Raw genomic sequence first — 8,383 nt, 5'->3', positions numbered from 1 at the left:
ATCCTCTTGTTTTTAGATTTTGAATCTAGTTGTACTTGCTTCTAGACTAAATGGCTCATCTAGTAAGTTGACGACAAGTTATTTTAAGAGATCTTATCAAGTGAAATCTGACAGGTAAATCACACACACTTACAAGCAGTCTTCCTCGGAGTCTGAGAATCCTTCGCAGCCGCCCCGAGCGCCCACATCTCCAGCAGACTGGCTGGGCTTCATCAGCACCTGGTTCTCCTTCCTCTTCAGACGGCTGAACAGACGGCTCTTCAGCAGCTTGAAACGAGACTTCTTCTTCCCTGGGAGAACCACCGCACAGTCAGAGTGACAGTCTCGTGAGAAGGGCCGTACTGAGTAGACGGACTGCATGAGAAATATCATGAAAAAAGCAGGCAGAACCAGAGACAGGACCTGGTCATCCTTCACCCTGACCTCAGTGTTTCTCTCCATCGTGGTGATGGACAGGAAACAATAACATCTGTAGAAGACGGCTCATGCTGGCTTACCTGCATGATCATCTGCACTCCCTTCCACTGGCCCTCCACTGCCCTCCATGGGGCGGGTTGGCTGCTGATCCAACACAGCGGCCCTGTCAGGGAACACAGGACGTTAAGACACGGACGGGCGCAGGGTTCTAGTGTCCATGGCAACAGTCCTCAAAGTCACAAAGGAGAGGTGTTCTAGTTCTCAAGACTGTTTTTGTTCTCAAGCACCTTTTATGAACAAGGTGTGCTTTCAGGAGTGGCTTCCACACACCGTCTGACCTGACACACACAGACCTACTCCTGCCTCACCCTACACTGCGGACATAGTTTGCATTTTTGAACATGTAGCCTTGTCTGTAACTTATTCAATCAGATAAGTGGCATTGCTTAAGCAGTAAGAAGTTGTTCAAGATCATCTGAACTTGAATGAGTGGATAAGCCTTCTCAATCTAGATATTATAGTTCATGATACAATTATTCTCATGTTGTAAACTTCATCAGCTTTGTTAGCCTTGCAAACACATAGACCACCAACTCATTTACTCCTCTGTAGTATTCAAGGTGACGTTATTTTTACTGCACTCACAAACTAGTCGTGTTTCACCAGTCAAAAGATTAAGGTTAAGGTTTCATCTAAAGGTTACCCTACTGCATGTCGCTGGGACATTATTTTCAGTATCAACCTATAGTTCCTCTTTCAGCTTGCAATCCCAACCCTGTAGAATGAACCAAAGCAGGTCTGTCAGCATCAGTGTTGACTTTGGGCACTTCAACAGGAGTTGCCTAGCAATCCAGCGATGACGTGACGTGGAATAAACTAAATAAGAGACAAATTAAACGTGGCATGAGATTGACCTTTCCCAGACTCATCTCTGCTCCCCCCACCACCCCCCTCACTCCTTACACACACACACACACACACACACAAAAGGTCTGAAAGAGAAGGATGAAAGGCAGTAAAGAGCAGAGGTTTGCCAAAGCACCGAGTGTGCCCAGCAACATCCTATCCATCTCTCAGCAGGACACTGACCCTGCAGGCAGACTGAACTCACCAAACAGCAGAAGGGTATGAAAGCCTCGTGTCCTGAACTTCAACTATCCGACACCTCAAGGGGAAGGTGTGTAGCAGTACAGAACAGGGGAGGGCATGTTGCTGTCCAGAACACTGTACTGAAACACCCCAAACCAGGCCACTCACACGGAACTTTGAAAGCCTTGTGTTCAGTAATCCTGAAAAGAGATCTACCCTGAAAAGCCCTCAACAATAGTGAACAGCAGGCCACTGTCTCTGGTGAAATCCTACCCCACTGGCTGCCACAGGATCTGCCTACCCAGGGCACAGCCCAACCAGGGCATCATCAGAGACACACTGTGGATATTCTCACTTCTCCTGGTCTGACACACACATCTCACAGCAAACACCTCCAACCTTGTACGCCAGCCCAAAGATCCAGTGACTCCTGGAATCCTGTGTTGTCCGATTTTATTCTGGTGTTATATCTAAAGGGTTCCCCCCTCAGGGCAGAGGAAAAGGAAGACCCATATATGGAGTTCCTGGCCACCTTAGGCTCCCCTCAAGCCACACAACTAGGGAGACACTTAGCAACTCTGTGAACTCAAAACATCGAAACCCTCCGGCATTTTATACATGCTATAAAAACATTGTTTACTTTTAGCTCCCTGGAATGTAACGCTTTCAGAAGATGAAGCTGATGCAAGTTACGGCTTTCTCTCTGAACTTTCCATTTACCGTGTATTAGAAGAAAAACATTTAAATGACGTAATTTAAGCATCAAGAAACACTAAGTCGATATGGTGTCAGTGGAAAAAGCTGCTATTTAAAGGCGGTGAATCTGATGGGGATATTAAGTGTTTTGAGTCCAGGGACTATTCGTCAGCCTAACAACCCATAATACCCTGGACGCCCAGCCGTCGCCATGGTGTCGTCAACCCAGCCACTCGTGTAGAATTTAACAGTGAAGTCAAAGTCTATCTCTCTCTCTCTGTGTATGATCTGCTTGAAGTTTAGCATGCTACCACTGAACTGAGACATGGAAAATCCACCTTCATCAGGGTGTGATTAATCAAATCAAATCAAATGTATTTGTATAGCCCTTTTTACACGCAAGCATGTCACAGAGGGCTTCACATACGCCCATAGAACTGCCCCTCAACCAACCTAAACCCTCAAGGAAGACAAGGAAAAACTCCCAAAAAACTCTCAACAGGAGAAAAAAATGGAAGAAACCTTGGGAGGAGCAATTCAGAGAGGGATCCCCTCCTCCAGAGACGGTTGGTGAGAGAGAGGAGCAGAACACAGGCTAAACATAGTCATACAGTGTCGATGGGTTTTTAAAACACCAAAATCCATTGTTCAACTTTATAGATGTAGGACAGGACCGGGAGACTCGCGACCAGGTCCAGCGTTGGCTGACCGACGACCAGGCAGGTGCTGACAACTCATTAGGGTTCATTAGAACAACATGTACCAATGCAGAAAGTTGGAAGTCCTTTCCACACTCTGCATTGAAATACATTAGAATAATCAAATCCCTTAAAGGTGCAAGAGATGTGTGTTGTTTGGTGACTTTCCCATCTGCAGGCAGACAGCGCTGGTTTCTACATCAGTCCTGACCCAGTAGCTGCCCTCTCAAGACAGCGTCACGGAACACCCAGAGCCGCATGTAGGCGCTGCGTACAAACACACAACATGTGTGTTTGGGGAGTCAGGTGGCTGAGCGGTTAAAGAATCGGGCTAGTAATCAGAAGGTCGCTGGTTCGATTCCAGGCCGTGCCAAAATGACGTTGTGTCCGTGGGCAAGGCACTTCACCCTACTTGCCTCGGGGGAATGTCCCTGTAATTACTGTAAGTCGCTCAGGATAAGAGCGTCTGCTAAATGACTAAATGTAAATGTAATGTGATGGTACAGCAGGTGAGCAGCCTGCTGTACCTTCAAACACACACAGGAGCCGCTATTGTGTCGGAGTCCTGCCGTGTTTGCCAAAGGCTGCGCTCTCCAAGGCAAAGACAGATAGCTCACTGAAGATAAATAAAGGAGAAAATATTCAACATATAAAACCAATTGTTGTCTTTTCGAATGTACAACTGGACTTTAATATTGACTTTTGCCGCGTGTGTATGTGTGTTTCTGGTTGTTCTGTATTTGACATGCAGCATGTGTCAAAGGACTTAAAGATCATGTTAATTGATTGGAATTCAAACAATGTTAATATCCTCTCAGTCAATCTTGTTACCAAAGGCTACACAGCAATAAATACCTCAAATTCGAAGCAAGTTCAGAGTTAAATCACAATTCTCTCAGAGCACACAAGCTGCTGGAGGATTTCCTGAAACTAAGATCAGCCTCTCAGTTGCCCTCCCATTCTTAAACGACAGGTTTGAGTTCCCAGATCAAGTTTGTTTGGATGTGCTTACCCTCTCACACGAGTCTTCACTGGTCCCTCTCCGCTCCTCTCTCTTTCTCTTCTCTCTCTCCTCTCTCTCTTCTTTCCTGGTCTTTATTTCTGATGACTTTCTTTTGCTTCAGGGGAGGATACGTCCTTGACTACGCGCACACACACACACACACACACACACACACACACTGAACAGCCCCATGTAAAGTGTGCACCGTCTGCACATGAAGGAGCGAGAACAGGAGTAGCACAAAAACACAGAGGGGAGGAGAGGGGGCGTAGAGAGAAAGAGACAGAGAGAGAGAGAGAAACTGAGAGAGAGAAACTGAGAGAGAGAGAGAGAGAGAGAGAGAGAGAGAGAGAGAGAGAGAGAGAGAGAGAGAGAGAGAGAGACTGGTTTGTTAATCTAAGATTAGCAAACCAGTTACCACCTGGCACACCTCCTTCTCAGTCCATCTTTACTAACACCAAACAGAATTAAACAAATTACAACAGAAAACAATAACTCCAATCTAGTAACACTAGATTTCCCAACACTGGGAAAAAGAAACCAAAACACAAAACAAATTTGATTAATAAAAAGGACGACACAGAGGTTGATGTAAATGAGAAATGAAGGATATCTCTGAAGTGAGAGAGAGGGGAGGGGGGGGGGGAAAGGGGAGGTACAGGGTTACACAAATGCTGAAAAACGTAACCAGATTACTGAATTACAACATTGAGCAAGGTGATTGCTATTTCTATAGGTGTACGCTTATGGAATGATCTCAAACTGTTATTTTCTCAGTTGACCAAGAGTTCCCTGTATTGGTCAAGAGTGAATCATTATGGAGAATGATTCACTAAACCTGCTTCAGTCATAACAGTTTAGTATAGGGCTTCAAAAAGACAAAACTCAGCTGTCAAACAAAAGTTATTTGCCAGTTTTCTATTTCGAAAGTCTTCCAAGTGTTAAGAACATCTTTACTGTAGCAAACGCAGCAGTGACAGGCTGTGTTAGAGACGCCTATGCCGTCAGGAGCGGAATCGCTCTGTGCACACATTAATCCCATGTGACCTAACAGGAATCTGAACGAGCCAATCGATGTACAGCATTACCCGGGTGTAACATTAACCCTGGACCTAGCAACGCCAGCCTTGTCCCACCTGACCAATCATGTTCCAGTAGCTGACGCAGGGCATCCCAGCTCGGTTCCCTGGACAATGGTGGGCTTTCAGGAGTGACCTATCAGCTGAGATGTACAAGTACACTCAGGCATGTGGTTGGCAGATTCACACAGCTAAGTCTCCATTGTAGATTACCTTGTTGATGCATGTAGACTGAATGGTTTATTAGATGACTCTAATGCCTGCCTTTCTGTCTGTCTGTCTGTCTGTCTGTCTGTCTGTCTCCCAGTCTCTCTGTGTGTTAGACAGACAACCAGTCCAGTGTCTCACCCTTGCAAAGTGGTATGGTGTACACATTAACCCTTGTGTGGTGTTCGGGTCTGTGGGACCCGTTTTCACTTTTTATCAAAAGAAAAATGATACGATAAATTATTTTTTCAAACTCAGACTCATTGGCCTTGGCTCATTTTCCATGAAGAACATATATCAGAACACATTTTCAATGACCACACACCGTACACCCCCCCTACACATTTATATTACATACAGGATGTTTGGGTCCACTGGACCCAGGGCTAATAAGAGTGTGGAAATTGTAGGTCCTGTGTACCTTCACTCTGTCCTCCTCTTGTCTGGGCCTGCTGTTAGTGTGTGTGTGTGAGAGCCCCTGCCGTTCCCGCACAAGGTTGCAACATTGTTGACAAATTCAAGCACCGCACCTGTCTGCTCTCACATTCCCGCACATTTTACCCTCTGTCTTGCGGGAACCAATATTTATTTGCTCATACTCTATCCCAGCAGCAAATTGGGGGCGGGACAATATAAATATAGCTTTGCCAGTGTGGTTCCTTATCACAACTGATCAAGATGGCGAAAAGATTGTCTGCTCAGAGGGCAATGCAACTGATTTTGGAAGAGAGAGAAGCTTTTGACGATGAAGTACAGGAAGAGATTTCAGAATGTGAGGATCACATCTGACAGTAACTTTGAAGAAGAGGATGAGATTGATCATCAGCTACTCCAAAAACAAAGACGAGCCACAGGACCAGCCCATCAGCAGCCAGCACAAGGACCAGCCCATCAGCAGCCAGCACAAGGACCAGCCCATGAGCAGCCAGCTCAAGGACCAGCCCATCAGCAGCCAGCTCAAGGACCAGAACAAGATCGTCATCATATAGAAAGGGGAGAAATATGGATGTCAAAAAAATATGAAATTGAATGGTCTTCTTTCCCAAAAAATGAGCCACCCCGCATGGCTGCCAATGTCATAAGGATGCAACCAGGGCCAACACAGATGGCAGTAACTCATGTGCATGACACCAAGTCTGCTTTTGAGATTTTCATCACAGATTCAATCCAGAAAAGTATTCTGGATTCCACTAATTTGGAAGGAAGGCGTGTGTTTGGAGAAAGGTGGAAGGAGATGGACCAAACCCACTTACATGCCTACTTTGGGGTTCTCATCCTTGCGGGAGTTTTCAAGTCCAAAGGGGAATCCACAGAATCCCTGTGGGATGCAGAAACGGGCAGAGAAATCTTCTGGGCAACAATGTCCCTGGAAAACTTCCACATCATCTCTAGGGTTATCCGGTTTGATAACCGAGATGACAGACCAGCTCGACGGCAGAGAGACAAGCTAGCTGCCATCAGGACAGTGTGGGACAAGTGGGTGCAACGCCTCCCCCTGTTTTACAACCCTGGGCCGAATGTCACCATCGATGAGCAGCTGATGCCATTTAGGGGGCGCTGCCCCTTTAGGCAGTATATACCATCTAAACCTGCAAAATTGCCCCTCACACACACACCCTGCCCCTCATGTGTTGTATAGGCTGGTATGAAAAGACAATGCGTTCAATGGGGCTAATGTGTTGTCTAGACTGACATGGTTACTGTGTGTTCAGCTTGTGTTGTGTAAACTGACCTGAATTGGTTAAATTTCTAATGAAGTTCAAATAGCCTAAATAAAATCTATAGTTATGAAAAACCTTCCTTCATTTGTAAATTTGTTGATTGTTTTTCCATTCTAATTTTGATTATAACTGATTTTCTTTTTTGTCACATTTTATTAAAAAAACGAGAAGCACTTTAGTTCCTAAATGTGATCTAACAAAGGTAAAGGGCAACTATTAACACTATATGCTGTTTATATTGCTTTTGATTGAGATGAAGTAAACATCTGTTGAGTATTTTAACTTAAAATTGTTTGATTGTGTTGAATTAAAAACCCCAAAATGCAGCGGGTCCAGCAGACCCACGAACACTGGCTGAGTAACTAAAATATGAACACCACACAAGGGTTAACCTTGCTGATGTGGTCCTGTGATGGGCTGACACAGGAACTCGGACCAGAGGACAAGTACTGTCCCTGACCGATAATTAACCAGAACATTTCCTCTCCACTCCCACAGTCACCCAGTTCAAAGTCATGTGCCAATCCCACTCCAGCTGTCAAGGGTTTGGCTTTGCTATTCCTGGAGGATGTTCAGTTGGAATCTATGCAGCCTGCTTCTGTTCCCATGGAGATGCTAAACGTTCACTCTTCACTGAAGCATGCAGGTGCTCGTAACTGACCTTTGGATGGTAATTACCCTGGGCAGGGCCCGGCAGTATCCAGCACCAAACACCTGTCATCCTGCAAGTAAACACACACCTTCTCCCCTGCTAACCCCTCTATGTTCCTCAGGTCTGAACAAGATGGAGGCACAGTGCATAATGACTTAGCAGAAGCTTATCCCTAGTGCTGCCTTCGGGTCACATGACCCAAAGGTTCATAACAAACCATCGTTGTGTTTACCCAATTTTACCCAATAAAAAAAACAAATAAAAATTATTTTCTTTTAACCTTCGCAATGTGGGGGGTCACCGGTTAAAAGAAAATGCTTCATTTAGTTTTTGTATGCGGTAAAGTTGTCGCAATACAATAGTGGGTCACAATGACTGATGGGTCAGAATGACCCGAAGATAACACAAGGGTTAAACGAATGGTGAAATTTGAGTTGAATAAATTTGAGTGGAAAAAATTTGAGGTGAAAAAATTTGGATCGAAACAACTGGAGTCAAAAAATTGGACTGGAATAAATTTGAATTAAAAAATGTTTTGTCTAAAACATTTGACCCGAAAAAAAAATACTCTTAAAAACCCCAGGCTGTGATTGTATGCCTGCCTGCAGCTACACCTGGATGAGAGGGGCCTGAGGAGAGAGGTCTGCAGTTGGACCCTTCTCAGAGGAGTGAGATGGTTCGATTGCATTTAGGCTCGATTTACCTATCCTTGGTATCCCAGATGTTGCAATCTGACCAAATTTTTGTGGATCAGAATTTTACTGTTCACATTTGAGCAAACTGAATTTCCGAACCTTGAATATTTGGATCTGAATTAAAAA

The sequence above is a fragment of the Osmerus mordax genome, chromosome 22, assembly GCF_038355195.1.
Source record: "Osmerus mordax isolate fOsmMor3 chromosome 22, fOsmMor3.pri, whole genome shotgun sequence".
Classification (NCBI taxonomy): Eukaryota; Metazoa; Chordata; class Actinopteri; order Osmeriformes; family Osmeridae; genus Osmerus; species Osmerus mordax.
This window is presented reverse-complemented; position numbering follows the sequence as displayed.